Source organism: Bos indicus x Bos taurus, chromosome 13, assembly GCF_003369695.1.
Source record: "Bos indicus x Bos taurus breed Angus x Brahman F1 hybrid chromosome 13, Bos_hybrid_MaternalHap_v2.0, whole genome shotgun sequence".
Lineage (NCBI taxonomy): Eukaryota > Metazoa > Chordata > Mammalia > Artiodactyla > Bovidae > Bos > Bos indicus x Bos taurus.
Window position 1 is genome coordinate 25,680,812 of NC_040088.1, and position 16,425 is coordinate 25,697,236.

At 51.3% G+C, this 16,425-nt stretch overlaps 1 protein-coding gene across 1 annotated transcript in view; it reads left to right on the top strand.

Moving 5' to 3' along the window:
- The first annotated feature begins 1,753 nt into the window (after positions 1 to 1,753).
- STX16 (syntaxin 16) overlaps positions 1,754 to 16,425 on the top strand; it is a 51,039-nt gene continuing 36,367 nt past the window's right edge. Inside the window, exon 1 of the transcript XR_003514045.1 lies at positions 1,754 to 1,854. The gene's annotated coding sequence lies outside the window, so the exon portion shown is untranslated. The remainder of the gene's footprint in view (positions 1,855 to 16,425) is intronic.

The window sequence follows — 16,425 nt, forward strand, 5'->3', positions numbered from 1 at the left end:
AGGCCATGTATAGATGGAGGGAGGGATAGGAATGACACGCCTACAAGCCAAGGATTGCCAGAAGCCATCAGCAGCTGGGAGAGATCCTTCTCCACAACCTTCAGAGGGAACCGGGCTGCCAACAACACCTTGACTTTGAACTTTGTGGTCTCCAGAACATTTCTGTTGTTTGAAACCTTCCAACATTTCTGTTGTTTGAAAGCTAGGGGTGGTTTACGGCAGCCTTAGGAAACCAATGCACCCTCTTACTGAATACGTTAACCCACCCCAAGGAGCTCCATCAACCCACCATAAAGCCCAACCTCTCCTCTACCTTAAAATCTGGTCTCTAGCTGGAAATATGGCCTGTCCTTGTCTCTCCAGTGCCCTCCTCCCACTCATGAATCCAGTCCACCTCTTGCCCTTCCAACCACTGTCTCTCTGCCCCTCTGTGGTTCTTTAAAGAGCAGACCTTCTTGCTCTGCTGCTAGAAAAGATGCATTCAGTCTCTTCTGGCAGCTGGACATCTATTCCTCTTTCTTCCAGCATAGAAGTTGGAAAACTTTGGCTCTCTTTTCTGGAGGGCTACCTTTCCTCTAGGGCTTCTTCCCTGGTGGCTCAGACAGTAAAGAATCTACCTGCAATGTGGGAGACCTGGGTTCGATCCCTGGGTTGGGAAGATCCCCTGAAGAAGGGAATGGCATCTTGAACCAGTATTCTTGCCTGGAGAATTCCAAAGACAGAGGAGCCTGGAGGGCTACAGTCCGTGGGATCGCAAAGAGTTGGACAAGACTGAAGCGACTTAGCATGCAGGCACACACCCTTTCTCTATTTTCAACCCACAAGGTCTTTGTGGGGCTCACGACCCAGAGTGAGTTAATCAGAGCAGTCCACTCTCTGTCTACTATGGCTCACTTAGAGTTGGGCACATGAGCGGTAGGTCAAGACAGTGCAATCACAGGGCTTTGGGAGGAGGTTGTAGAGAATCAAGGTTTCCCTATGGCATGGCTGATATGAGAAGTTATAAACTGGGATCCACTGTGAGCCATCATGTGGGGAGAAGCTGCCTAGGAATGAAACTGACATGAAAGAAACCAGAACTCAAAGCAGAGCAAGATGCTTACAGCACTTTTAATGCCTCTGGATCTCACCATGCCTGCGTCCACCGCATTCCTCCAGAGAAGCATTTGCATGAGACAATGAAGCCCCATGTTTTACTTTGAGCCACAACGAACTGAGTTTCTTGTCAACCAGGAGGGTATGGCCGACACAAGAAAACATCCTGTACTTCACCCAGAGATAAACAAAAATGAGGGGCCCAGAGAGAGGGTTTTCTTCTCACACAGCCCTGATCATCTGCGGGTCCCTCTGACCAGCGGCCACTTCGCTGGCTCTTAAGTCCCCACTGACCCTTTCCCCTGACTGTTTGCGGAAGTAACTGAAAACGAGCTGCCCTGATCTGGGAGCTATCTTCCTGATTTCAATTCTCCCTCCTCATTATTGCTATGCTTTTCTTCCTAAAAACCCAGGCCTCCCGCCCCCCTCCCACTCCACTTGGTTTCCAGCTCTGTAACTCACTTGCTGCTTTGTGTGTGGCTGTGAGGCTGCAGAAGGGCACGTCTGACTCGTTTGCCTGCCGTCTCATTCCCAGACCTCTGGCTGCAGAGCCGGGGATGGTGCCCCGTCTGCTGGCTGGGTGCTTGTCGGATGCACAAATCAGTGACCGACGCCAGCCTCAGGAGCCCGAATGACCCCAGAGCACCTGTGACATGCCAGGCCTCATCCTCAGCCCGTCCCGTGGACTTGGATTCCTGCAACATGGAGTTCATTGTCTCCACGTCTAGAAGACGAGAACACGGGGGACAGGGCTGCGAGGTAACCCGTCGGTAGCTGCATGTGACTGGTGTGTGGTGGGTTGGGGTAGGAGGTCTCTGATTCAAACTTAATGCTCTGATCTTAACACAAAAGAAGCGGGGAGGTGGGGAGAGGAGAGAAGGTGGGGGTGGGGAGGGAAAGAGGGGCTGTGTGTGTGCGCGCGCGTGCTTGCAAGTGTGCGGTGAGCCCCCTGCTTTCACCAGCTGCCCGTTACCATGTGCATTTTGATGCTGGCTTCATCAGTGTGCAGAGCACATCACGGCCGAGCTGACTCACGCAGCCGCTCGCCGGGTGAGTCACTCCCCAGCGGAGCCGCAGGAGTGGGGGCTGAGTCCCCGCTGGCCGCCTGTTCTCAGCCTGAGCCCCGCCACCCGCCCACGCTGTGCCTCTGGCCCTCATTGTCTTGAAATGCCCCTCCGTGAGCTGGGATAGGAGATGACAGCCCTAGAGACCAGGGCTGCTCTTCCCAGCCAGACAGAGGGCAGAGGGCAGGCAGATGCGCCATCCACACCGCCCACTCCGCAACCCCATGGGTGCCTGCCATGTGCGGGTGGGGGGGCACCGCCGAAGTCAGGCAGCCCCTGCCCAGTAGGAGAGATGGATGCAAACAGAGAGACAGATAAACAGATAACAAGGAACAGACCAGACGGCAAGAGGGCTGCTCTCTGTTCCTTCGTAGGTGTTAGGACCACCTGAGATGCAGTCCATGTTTATCGTGTCCTGAGCACAGGCTCCTCAGCCAGGGCTGGACCCTGTGCCCGCAACAGCGCTGCCCACCCTGATGGGGAGGAGGCAGCCCCCAAGGGCTCTCCATGCATCCTGCACCCGGAGGTGCCCACCCAGCTCTGGGTGCCGCCAGGGTGAGCTCAGTCTACAAACCACATCCAAACACCCAGATTTTTGGACAGCAATGCAATCAGCTTGACTTTCCCCCATGAACTTGCCCTTGGGAACTGGAGGAACCATGTGTAGCCCTTTCTAAACCATTTAGAGGTCAGTTTTTACCTCTGAGACCAGAGAAAGAAATCAGACTGCAGTGGCAGGAACTTTGAAAGCTTAGGTTTTGGCTCTTACTTCTGACACTGTGGTCCTGGGGGCTGCAGACAGCCTCGGGCCTTCTTGTCATGCATGCTTTCCTTTGCCCAGCGTCTCCCTTTACTGGGCTCCTCGGCAGTTTTCTCCTCTGCAGCCAGTCCAAGGCCTTCTGAGGGCCCAGCTCAGGGATGGCCCACATGCGGGGTTTTGGGTTTCTTGGGTGAACAGCAGGACACTGGAGCTCAAACTGGTGAAAGTGGTTCCACGTCTGTTTGCGTCTCAAACTTTTCCTTCTGACTCTGGTTTTCTCTTCCTGTGTCTTCGCCTTTGATTTCTCCCCTCCCATCTTATTTTTCATTTTCTCCTTCCTTTCTTTCTCTCTCTCTCTCTCCTCTGTCTTACAACTTCCCTGTTCCTCTTGTCCTTCCGCTCTGTGTGGAATCCAAGGAACTCTAAGGACAGGATGAGAGCGTGTTTGTGAGGGTCCCTTGCCTGGATGACCAATATCAAACTGAGAACTGGGTTCCTTTGGCTCTATCTGCTGAAATCGCCTTTCGAGAAAAGTCTGTGGGGTATACATGTACGACTATGGTGGTGCCCTGGAAGGTTACCAGGTTCAATTTCCAAGTTCCCTGTAGTTGGATGCTAACAACAAGTCAAGGGCTCGCTTTCTTGGGAGGAAGCCAGGTACGGTCCCAGCTGGCCTGAGTATGAGGCAGGGGGCGGCAAGGTCAGTGGCAGAGGAGAGAAGAGGAGCCCTAGTTCAGGAAAGCCCCACAGACACCCTTGACCCTTCCCACTTCGGAACGTGGAAGAAGCAAACTGCGTTCTTCCTCCCTGGCTATCTACTCTCCCTACCCTCGGGAGAGTAACTGAGAAGGAAAACAGAGCCTTGGGACATTTTGGATGAAAAATCCAAGGGGACTTGGACTTGTAGGGGTGGGCCCTCCACAGAAAGTCCTGGTGCTGCCAAGCTGGCCACCTTCTTACTGCTGAAATGCATTCTTTGCTACCATCTTCATGGAAAACCCATTTTGTAGGTGAAAAACCCAAGACTCAGCACAGCCAAGTGGCCTGCCCAAAAGAGAGTGGGGACTTGACCCCGACTCTGACCCCAAAGCTGGGGCCTCCTGACTCCTCCTTGGACCACCTCCCGTCTCAAGTCCATCATGGCCGCCTTTTAAGACCCAGCTGGGAGAGGTGCCCCTTGATGGCTTAACATTACTGGCAAAGATTGGTTTTTGCAGATCTTCATTTTTTCATGGGGGATTTAAGTCCATTAGGCTTGGGGAGGAGGTGGATGGAGAGAGAAGCAGAGAGACAGAGAAAGGTGCAGTCATTGTCACTATCTTCAGAGCCCTCTGGGCCTCTCTTGGCTCCAGAAGCCCCCCTCCCTGCTGTGATGTCACCAGCCAGCCCCCGCAGATGACACCATGCGATTCATTGTCAGCCTTCTGCTTTCTCACTGCCAGGGCCCAGAGTGGAGCCTACTGGGTTGGGGGGAGGACAGCTGCACCTTGATCCGATGCAGCCCCTGGATGGTTTGTGTCTTGGAAGATACAGGGAGAGGCATGGTCTCCCCCAAGTCTGCAGATAGCAGCACCTCCCTGACCCCGGTGGGACTTTCTAAACAGCCAGATGACCTCGCTCCCAGAGAAGCAGCCTGAACACCATTTATAGATAGCAACATGATTTAATGAGATAAAGCCTTGGGCGTCCACGAACCAATTTCTGGTATGAGATGTGATGAATAGCTGTTTCCCAGACTGAACATCATCCAGACCTCTGAGAGCTTCAGAAAAACCCCTCAGCTTCAACCTCTTGAAATTTGGGGCAAAATCCAAACACTTGTCAATCTTATCCCTACCATGAAAAAACATGTTTGTCTAATATGATGTGGAGCCCGTTTGCCAAGGGAGAGATGCCCCAACTACTTTTGGGGTTCAAAGCCAGCATGTTCACCCTATTTCACAGGAGGCATGCACCAAATTCCCATTCCACTTTCTAGAGGAAAGATCTGAGATGTCTGGCTTGTCCTAGAGAATTTTAAACAGCTGGAAAACGAAAGTGGTGTTGCTCAGTCATGTCCAAACCTTTGCAACCTGTGGACTGTAGCCCACCAGGCTCCTCTGTCCATGGGATTCTTGAGGCAAGAATACTGGAGTGGGTTGCCATTTCCTCCTCCAGGGGAATCTTCCCGACTCAGGGATCAAACCTGGCTCTCCTGCGTTGCAGGCAGATCCTTTACCATCTGAGTCACAGTAGGCTTTTCTTAAACAGCTGGAAGGGAAATAAATATCAAGCTTTCACTGGCTCCCAATTTTCTTGAACTAGATGGTTTTCTAAGGACCCCAGCATGGGGAGACTAGAGCAAGTGGGTAACTAAGCATCAGATTTACTCCTTAAAAAAAAAAAAAAAAAAAGACAGTCCCCTCAAATCACACCATTGTAGATCCCACGACAGCTCCATGGTCCCTCTTCAAAAGGACACTGACTTCCCCCTACCCATGTCTGTCTCTTCTGCCAGCCTTGGACAAATGGCTCCCTCCCCTGAGTCCCTAAAACATTTATCATCCCTATGACTCCCGGGGCAATTAATCATGTAGTGCCTTGAACATCTCTTCTATTGTTGTATTGAACGGCCGTTTAACCCTTATCAGTGGTGAAGTTTTCGGTATCTTGTCTTTCTAACCAGACGTGGGCTTCCAGAGAGCCAGGCAGGCATCCACCCTTGCGTGCAGCCAGAATGTGCCCAGTTTTGACACTATCAGGGGACAGGCTGTGTCTCCCGTTAAGAGTCAAGCACTCTGCACAGACTGGTTCCTCGTAAGTGCCCGATAAAGAGCCTCTAGTTTTTAACACAATTATTAATACCATTGCTCTTTGGTTTACTCAGATATTTATCCAGCACCTACCATATGTCAGGTACTTCTGAAACCACCTGGAAACGGTCCCCCTGGATTTCCCCAAGGCCTTCAGGAATCCAAATGGAAACTCTAGGTGCTCTTTCTTACTGAGAGGATGCCTTTATCTCCTGGGTGAGAACTTGTCTTTCCTCCAAGGCCCTCGCTCCATGTCAAGGACCCTTCAAGTCTGGGCGAAGTCAGTTGTTTGGTCTCTAAGAGCTGTGTTTGATTTTTCAAAGAATAGAGGGTTTATAGGCAAAATTCCTCACCTATTTCTTCCCCAGGAAAGTCAGGAAGCAGCTGGAAGGAGGAAGTGCTCCATATGGGGCATTGCTGGTCTTGGGGGCTCAGAGAGGTCAGTGCTCACTGTGGCTGGAGATATTCATCCATGTCCTGTGTCCTGGCAACAGTCCTTCCTGGTCTCAGTACAGGGTGAAAAAGTGTGTGAGGATAAGAAACTACATCTTTGTCATTCTCAATAAAACGGTTATCACTGGATCATCCCAAAGAGCTCTACCTACGCCAGCCCCTCATCTGATTTCTAAAGTCCATCTGGTTCCTGTGTGGAGAGTGTTTGGGATTGCTGGGGGAAACTTGGGAGCCCAGTGAGGGGGGCTGTTATGGTGTCAGGGACCAGAGAAGCTGCAAGGGGACCAGATGGAGAGAAGCGGGTGTGTTCCAAAGCCCACCTTCTGGACCCTCCCACAGCTGGGTTCCCTGCCTTCTTCCACACTCCTCCCCGCAAGCCCCTGCCTGCGTGCTCATCTTTCCCATGAATAAGGGGCTCCCTGAGGACAGATTCTCCGGCTTGACTGCCTCTGAGCACTGGACGGCAGGAGGGCAGGCAGGCCAGTCCTTACGTCTCTTTCCTAGTTCAGCTCTTCCCAGGAATCCATCTGGGGCTTTGCTACAGCAACGCAAGCCCTGGAATAAGAGGAGGCTTATCTCCTGGGCCATATATTATTCCATTCAAAGCCCAGCATTTTCAGCCATGCTTCATTCCTGCCTGGGGTTTATGACTCTCCTGGGGTCCATTCTGCCGCCCGCTCTCCTGCAAAAGCAGGATTCAGGGACAGCTCATACCTGCTCTGGGCCCAGGAGAAGAGAGACCTATATCTCCCCAGAGGGACCCTGGCCCTGGGGACAATGGGCCCTCTGTCAGCCTGTGGTGATGTTAGAAGGACCTCCAGACTCTTTTGCTGCTCTGGTGTGCCTTTTAAAAAGCAGAACAAGTTAAACACATACACACACTCCAGAAAACCAGTGCAGTCGATGGTGATGATGGCAATGGAATCCAAGGTGACCTGACCTCTATCCACCCCCTAAAGAAAGAAGGCAATGCAGGTCCTTCCCAAAAGGCAGGGCTACACAGACCCTACTGGGAGGGAGCTCAGCATTGAGGAGGGGCAAGAGCGGGGGTGGTCCCCACCAAGGTACCGAGCCAGCTGGCAGCTCTCCGTGAATGTCACCTTCAGCTCTAGGGAGTCTGGACCTGAGGACAGCCCTGGATATCCAGCAACTTCTGTCCTGATCTTCCCTGGAGTGAACTGAAGAGTGTCCACCCCCCCCCCCCCCCCCCGCCCCGCCGCATTTCACATCAGCCGGAACCTCAATGAGCTTATTTGGAAGTAAGATCTTTGCAGATGTATCCAGTAGCCATGTATGGATATGAGAACTGGATCATAAAGAAGGCTGAGTGCTGAAGAATCGATGCTTTTGAACTCTGGGTTGGAGAAGACTCTTGAGAGTCCCTTGGACAACAAGGAGATCAAACCAGTCAATCATAAAGGAAATCAACCCTGAATATTCATTGAAAGGATTGATGCTGAAGCTGTAGCTCCAATACAATACTACCTCATGCAAAGAGCTGACTCATTAGAAAAGATCCTGATGCTGGGAAAGATTGAGGGCAGGAGAGAAGGGGGCAACAGAGGATGAGATGGTTGGATGGCATCACTGACTCGATGGACATGAGTTTGAGCAAACCCTGGGAGACAGTGAAGGACAGGGAGGCCTGGCTTGCTGCAGTCCATGGTGTCACAGAGTCAGATGTAAGTTAGTGACTGAACAACAACAAAGATCTCTGCAGATATACCCAGTTAAGGATCTTGTGATGAAGTTATCAAAGTTATCAGTGGGCCTTGTATCTGATGACTGGTGCCCTTATAAGAAGAGGAGAGGACAGAGGCAGAGAGAAGATGATGATTCAAAGATGGAGGCAGAGGTTGGAGGGATGTGGCTGCAATTCAAGGACACCCTGGACCAGCTGAGGGAGAGGCCGAGGAAGGACCCTCCCCTAGAACCTGTGGGAAGGAAGTTGGCCCTGCTCACACCTGAACTTCAGACACCTGGCCTCCAGAGTCCTATTTTGTAAGCCCCCTAATTTGTGGTCCTTTATTGCAGTAGCCCCGGGCAACTGATGTAATCCACCAGAGATTGACCTGGGTCCCGGGTGGGAGACAGCTGTAGAAATTGAAGATGCCCGGATGGGAAGATGCACAACAGAGAGGGCACTTGACTGTGTAGCTGTTTTCTGGACAGGCTTTGCAAAGTTTTCCTTGTCGCCTCCCATGCAGCCATTAGAACTTTTTTCCTTCTTTCTTCTTTGGGCAAATATTTATTGAGCACCTACAGTATACCTGACCATTGGTGTCAGGGCCAAAGTCATGAGCAGGCCAGGCTGACTCTTATCCCCCCTGCCTTTCTTTTTTTTTCCATTTTCATAGTGTTTATTTTTATTTATTTTTTTACCATTAAAACTTTTTAAAATTTCATTCATATATATTTTAAATTGTAGTCATTCATTTATTCCTTTTTTATTGAAGTGTAGTTGATGTACAATTATATTGTTGCTGTTGAGTTGCTAAGTCGTGTCCAACTCTTTGAGACCCTATGGACTGCAGTATACTGAGTTTCCCAAGGACAGAGGAGTCTGGTGGGCTACAGTCCATAGGGTTGTAAAGAGTTGGACATGACAAAAGGACTGAGTGCACACACACACACACACTCACACCACATCTTCTTCATCTACTGATGGACACATGGGTGGTTTCCATATCTTGCAGGCCAGATCACATCTGGTAGACAACACAAGGGGCTGAGATACAGATTTATGGGAAGACCTGGCAGCAGGGTGCAGCCAGGGCACTTCTTGGAGGAGGGGACTTGCAGCCAGGACTTGGAAGCTCATAAGGAGCCAGCCATGGTAGGAGCTAGGACAAAAGCATTTTAAGCAGAGGGAACAGCAGGTGCAAATCCCCTGGGGAGGGGAATGTTCGGCCAGTTCTAGGAATGTATACAAGTTGCCCATGGCTGGATAGCAGTGGGTCTCCCTGAAGGGCAGTGATGCAAGATTGCCATGTGATCAAAGGCCAATGCACTAGTGAGACAGCCAACACATTGGCAAGCCACCTCCTCCAGGAAGTCTTTCAGGCTGCCTCAGGAGGCAGGCAGCAACCCCTCAGAAAGCATAGACCTCCTGCCATGGCCTCATCTGACCATCAACATTCATGGCTCTGATGCTCTAGGGTTTTTGTTTTGTGAGGAGTGCATGTCTCATCTTCTCAAGATACCCAGACTATTTAGGGCAACAAGATGTCTGTTACTCTATTGATCACCAGGACAGATAAGACACATTTGGCTGGTGAAGTAGGTAACCCGTTCTGTCTCAGAGCTACATACTGAAAGACCTTTCCAAGGAGGAGCTGCCTGGAACTGTACATCAGACCAAATTCTTGAGCTCCATGTCTAGTGATTGATTAGCAATGTCTGCTAGGAGCACGGGCGGGAAGAACGGGGGCAGGCGCACTGTGTATTTGCCATTCTTCATCCCTGAGAGCCTCATTCCCCCCTTCCCCAAAGCCCCATACATTTTCCAGGTCTTAACCCAGTGGCATATACATGATAGATGCTAAAAATATTTGTTATTTGATCGATAGTTTATTCAACAGTCCTTTTCTAGCCCGGTGACTACAGGCTAGATGAAGCAAGGGGAAAGAAGAGCATGGGGGGTGGTGGGGTGGGCAGGAGGATCTGTCTGTCAGAGAGGAGACAGGGCAATGTGCTAGAGACAAAGACCTTGCCCATCTGGGTACAGAAGTCGTCTGTCTCTGCCTACTAAGTACTGCTGATATGGGTCCTGAATGCTGGAGGCCATGTAGTCCCTGCTCAGGAAGGCACCTTCCTGTCTCTAGTTTCATGAATCTGATGCCAGGAAGCCCTCTTGCTTCCCTTAAGCCCGGGTCTTCAGGGTGGAGACGCCAGCCCTGGTGCGAGGGTCTCTGTGCTGCCTCCGGAGTGGGAGAGGGGATCCCGGCTGCCTGACAAACATTCATGTGAAAGCAGTCCTCAGCAGGAGAGAAAGGCCCTATTTAATGGGGCCGTGTCAGAGTCTGGAGCTTAAATTTGCTTCTCGAGAAAGGAAAAATGCCATCAAGACCCACACCCGCAAATGCATAAATGTGGGCGTGATTTATTAACCACACGTCAACCAGTATTTTCTCTGAGTAACTGTGAAATCTTTCCTTCTCTCTGAACAAGACATCAACAGTATGGTCACTGTATATGTTTTTCCACTTTTTCCAGAGCCAAGAACCAGGGGAAAAAAAAAAAAGAAAAATGAAAGTGTAAGAAAAGTAGAGCTCAGACCACAGGCACCCCAGTTTGGGGAGCCATGTATGTGGGGGGTGGTCTCACGGAGCCTTCAGGCCCCCTCCTCTTCCTTGGGGCCTCATGTCCTGCTGGGATCAGCTATGCTGGAGATCCGAAGACCCGTCTCCCCCTGCACTGAGCACCTGGGGGGACACCACTCACCGAAGGGGCTGGTGCTCCTGCAGGTCACAGAGTGGCAGGATCTCTGGGGCTTTGGGAGGATGCTGTGCATCCTGGGGGCCTTCCTGAGCCTTCAGAGGAGGCAGCACTGCCTCCCAAGAGAGGGACCTCCTGGGCAATGAGGTGTCCAGGTGAGGTGAACGGCCGCCTTGTACCAGCTTGGGGCCTAAGTCTCTCCTGTTTCCCCTGGCGTCAGCGTTCCCCAGCTCTTGAGTCACCAGGAGACCATGAAGGGTGCCAAGTCCAGACAGTTACGAGGGGACACCATCCGGGGCCTCGGGATGTGCTGAGCAGTGGATCTCAATGTGGGATGTCTGGCAGCGTCTGGAGACATTACTGGTTGTTACAATTCAGGTTTTCCACTGGCATCTCATGGGTGCAGACCAGAGATGCTGCTAAACACCCCACAATGCACAGCACAGCCTTCCCCCAGAGCATCCAGCCCCCAGGTTGGGGAACTAGTCTAGAGAGATTTCTTTCCTGCTTCCCTTCTTTCTAGCCCTTGCAGCCACATGGACAACACCTCAGCTTCTGTCTCTCAAGACTCTCCTGTGGGATGCCCATTTGAGGAGTGGACAAACTGAGGAATCCAATGGGGAAGTGACCTCCTCAAAGGTCAGGAACAGTCCCCGGATGGCTGTTCCCACCCCCGTTCCTTCCTTCTTCCCACTCTCCTACTCTGTTCTTCGATGTTGGCCTATTGCACCTTTAAAATCAAATGAAAGAGAGAGAGAGAGAGAGCCAGAAACAGTCCTGCAAACCTTTTCCACAAGAGGAAAGAATGTGAAGCCAGCTGGAGACCTGCGGTTGTTCAGAGACGAAAACAAATCAGAAAGAAAATGTTCTTCACGGTGAAGCTCCCTGGAGGAGAGTGGAAAGTGCTGGCCAGCCCTCGTGTCACACAGAGATGTTCCGTAGAAGTTTCTGGAGAAGGGCCTCAGAATCCTTCCATTCCAGGTGATGGCAAGGGCAGGCGGCCACAGGGATGGGGAATGAGACCACCCAGCCAGTGGGAGCCCGCCAGACCCAACGTTGAAAGGCCGACTCAGATCCTCCTCTGTGGCTATAGCTTGGAGGGACTGGATGGATGCTTCCAGATTGGGGGGAATTGCTGATCTCAGACCACAGCCCTTAGGGGAGTGAAGGTTTCACAACTGGAGAAGGAACCTGATTCGATTCAGCCAAATCCCAAGTCCTTCTGGCAACATCACAGATGCCACCATTCCCTTGCCCCGAGACACTCTTTCCCAGCCATTCTCTGCTCCAACATCACCTCCTGACACATTTGTCCTTAGAGGACTTGCTTACAAGGTGCTCTTGGCTGAGTGGGCTTAGCCAAGATCATCGTGGGTGGCAGTATTAGATTCCTTCAATATCCATAACATGATTGAGGAGCTGGGCATGTGCCCTGGAGCCAGCCGGACCTGAGTTCCATCTTGGCTCTGCCTCTCCACGACCTCAGAAACACTGGCCCCTACAACTATCAGGAGGGTTATTTGAGATGACTGCTATCAGGAGCAGTTGAGCCTCCACACCCCTCCCCGCAAGGAGAAGCATGGTTAGGCAGAGTTTCTTGAAAAATGGGATGCTTTTTCTTTGTGAGCCAAGAGCCTGGGGATTTTTTTTTTTTCCCCAAGCAGGTCCTTTGGGGGCTACCAAATCATTCTAGCCTTCATTCGCCTCTCATTTTAAAAGACCAAGGAGCTGTGAAAAAACCACTCCCACACATGGGAAACTCAATCATGGGATTTGCATGAAAAGCATCCCAAAGCAGCCTTGTTTAGCGTTCAGACATGCACGGCCCCTTCCCACCTCCCTTTCCAGATGTTAAAGACGGCCCATCAGAGCTTCTCATGCTGGAAACAACAGAGCTGTCTGTTCAGTCACTGTTACCTGTGCCCGGCATTGCTCCCAGTGGCCCAGGGAGCCCCACTCTGGCCAGGCCAACCCCCAAGGAAGGGATGCTCCCCCGCCATCTCTCCTGGATGTCGTTCAGGCCCCCAGAAACCCACACCCCCTCAACTCAGGAGATAAGCCTACCAACAATTCTCCATTCTGGGCTGGTGATGGCTCGGCTTCTCACCAGCAAGGAAGCCATCATTCCCCAGGGCCCCCTCCTATCACTCTGGATCCATCTGTTGCCATGAAAATTTCTCCAGGCCCAGGGCCACAGGCCAAGGCTGACATGGGGGAAGAACAGCCCTCATTTCACAGGGAGCTGCACCCTGAGCCCATGGCCCTGCCGCCAACATGCCAGCTCACATGGCCTCCGGCTTAGGATCAAGCTCATGTGCCCTTGGCAGGGGGTGGTCAGCCTGCTGGGGCCCTGTGTGTTCTCCATGAGCCAGACCTGGGGTCCAGGACCACCCCCTACACCTGTCAGAGTCCCTGCTCTATTCCCACCGTGGGGACTGCTTCTCACTTCCAGAAGGTCCACAATTCACTGAACAATTTATTTATTCTTTCATTCACTCCACAAATGTTGACAAAGCCCCTGCCCTGCCTGAGCATAATATAGAGATGAACAGGTGGTCCTGCAGCTCTCTGTGGTTCTGAAAGGAGATGAGGAAATTTGTGTTTTCGGTCTTTGGGTCTTGCTGGTCCTTTTGCTAGCCCAGCCTCAACTTTCTCTGATTCTGGTGACAAAGCCCTAATGTTCCTTGGGAAGGTCTCCCCTGGCCTGCCTCAGCCCTGGTAGATGAACCAGGCCAGGACAGACAGACACCACCACCACCCCCACTGCCCCCAGTAGGAATGACGGATGGGTTTCCAGATGAGGAGGCAGGTGACCTAAATCTGGCTAATGAGACTCAATTCTGGAACTTTAACTGGAATCACCCATGAGTCCAGAAATTCTGGTTGAGGCCAAAGAATCCCTTCATCTTCCATCCATCCAGGAAGCTTCTTGGAGGCACTGCTTTGGATCTTAAATGAAGGGAGAGGTGAGCAACAAGAACTCTCACACAGTGATCAGCCACTTTTTGACCCATCCACCCCAAACTGGTTGAAGACATACTAAGTACCGGGTGGCTCCAAGAGAAGCCGGCCATGTTTTAAGCCCATGTGTTTTGCAACCCACTCCAATACTCTTGCCTGGAAAATCCCATGGACGGAGGAGCCTGGTAGGCTGCAGTCCATGGGGTCACTAACAGTCGAACACGGCTGAGTGACTTCACTTTCACTTTTCACTTTCCTGCATTGGAGAATGAAATGGCAACCCACTCCAGTGTTCTTGCCTGGAGAATCCCAGGGACAGGGGAGCCTGGTGGGCTGCCGTCTATGGGGTCACACAGAATTGGACACGACTGAAGTGACTTAGCAGCAGCAGTGGCTTTGCTGAAGGGTCCGAATCCATCCCTTATTTGTAAGTGGTCCCCTGCTGTTGTTCTTTCTGACCCACTTCCTGCTCATGAACAGGCCACGATCTAAGTGATTTAGTGAGAAACAGGACCAACCCTTTATGAAAACCACACAGAAGATGTGCCGCTTGTTGCTAGGGACTCTGGGGAAGGACCAGTTCTTCTCAGAGGGACTCTTACTATGCACCAGAGGGCCGCTCTGGGAGTCAAGCTGGGTTTACAGCCAAATCCTGCCACTGGGCAGCGTGTGACCTTGGCCAAATGGCTTCCCTTCTCTGGCCTCCATGGTCTATAAGCATTTATCCAATAAATCCATTATTTCTAAATCAATTAGATAGAAACACTGAAGCCAGGAGGTCTGGAGCAGGAGTAAGGGTACGAAGAGCTGACCTACGAACCCTGGGGAAGGTGACTACCATCTGTCATGTTCGAGGGGTCCTCCCTGGGCTGAAAGGGGGGTGCTGTACTACCCCCTTCCCCGGCCCAGCTCCCCGAGACCCTTCCTCCCCTTTCGTTTCCCTTCTGTTCCAGGCAGAACAGGGTAAGAAATTCTGTTGAATACAGGCAGAAGGGCTCAGTGTTGCTAATGGCGTCCCAGGGAAATGAAACGTAAAACCACGTGAGTGATTCAGCTTTGCGTGATTGTTTTATCCGGGGCCTGGAAAGATCTTCTTAGCAGAAGGAAGTCTGATTTCCTTGGAAAGATGGAATTCTGGTGAGACCAGCAGGGAGCCAGGACACAGGGCGGAAGGATCTGCAAGTCAGCCCGAGGCAAAGACCAAGACATGAAATTTCTCTCTGTCCCTCACACACACACACAGAGCAAGACCATGGTTTATCCCCACTTTTCAAAGGAAGAGCTCTGTGTGGGCTCTCTCATGGCCAACTCTGAAAGATGCCTTGACTTTAGGATGCTTCTAGAATAAAATCAAGATGCTGACTTGCAAGGCTATCGAGGCCCTCAGCTCCAACCCCACCCCTCACTCTCTCTGCTCCTTCACAATCCACCGGCCTGTCAGCTTCTTCCTGTTCCTCAAAGACTCCAGTGCGACCTACCTCAGAGCCCGTGACCCACAGTCTGAGCCTCTACAGCTGGCTGATGGGCAGTCCCCCCTGCCCTTCAGGTCAAGGTCACTTGTTCTGAGAGGCCTCCCTGAAACATTCTTGGCCTAAAGCAGGCTACTTAGTTTTCGTTTTCTGCTGGCATGACCTTACTTTCTGATATCTTATTATTTATTTGTTGTGGTTTTCTTTTTATATAAACTTAAAAAATTTTTTTATTTGGCTGCTTCAGGTCTTAGCTGAGGCACCCGGACTCTTTAGTTGGGGCACTCAAACTGTTAGTTGCAGCGTGTGGGATCTAGTTCTTTGACCAGGCCCCCTTCACTGGGAGTGCAGAGTCTTAACCACTGGGCCACCACGAAAGTTCCCTTATTTGTTGTTTACTTTCTGATTCTTCCTTCTCGAAAGGGAACTGTAGGCGGGCAAGCAGCACACTGGTTTGCCCATCCTGGATCCCGAGTTGGGAACGGGGCCTCCATAAACTTGCAAGGACCTCCTTGTGGCCCATCCTGACTACAGACAGAGAAGAAAGGGGGTTCTAGGAAACATAGTTCATCCTGGCCAAGTGCTGTGATTTGAATGTCTGTGTCCCCACTCCCAACTCCCTGAAATTCCCATGATGAAATCCCAACCCCCAAGGTGATGGTGTCAGAAGGTGGAGTTTTGGGAAGTAATGAGCTTCTGAGGGTGGAGCCCTCATGAATGGGGTCTCCTTACAAAGGGAGACCCCCCCCAAGCTCCCCACTCCCACCTGAGAAATTAACCAGGTAGAGGGCCCTCACCAATGGTCGACACTGCTGGCACCTTGATCTTGCACTTCCTAACCTCCAGGACTGTAAGAAGTAAATTTCTGCTGTTTATAAGCAGAGACATCACTTTGCCGACAAAGGTCCATGTAGTCAAAGCTATGGTTTTTCCAGTAGTCATGTAAAATGTGAGACTCAGATCATAAAGAAGGTTGAACGCAAAAGAACTTAAGCTTTTGAACTGTGATGCTAGAGAACATTCTTGAGAGTTCCTTGGATTGCAAGGAGATCAAACCAGTCAATCCTAAAGGAAATCAACTCTGAATATTCATTGGAAGGACTCATGCTGAAGCTGAAGCTGCAATACTTTGGCCACCTGATGTGAAGGGTCGACTCATTGGAAGAGACCGTGATACTGGGAAAGATTGACGGCAGGAGGAGAAAGGGACAACAGAGGATGAGATGGCATCACTAACTCAACAGACATGAATTTGAGCAAGCTCCGGGAGATAATGAAGGACAGGGAAGCCTGATGTGCTGCAGTCCACTGGGCTTCAAAGAGTCAGACGTGACCGAGCAGCTAAACAACAACAACCAGTCTGTGGCATTTTGTTGAAGCAGCCTGTTGGATTT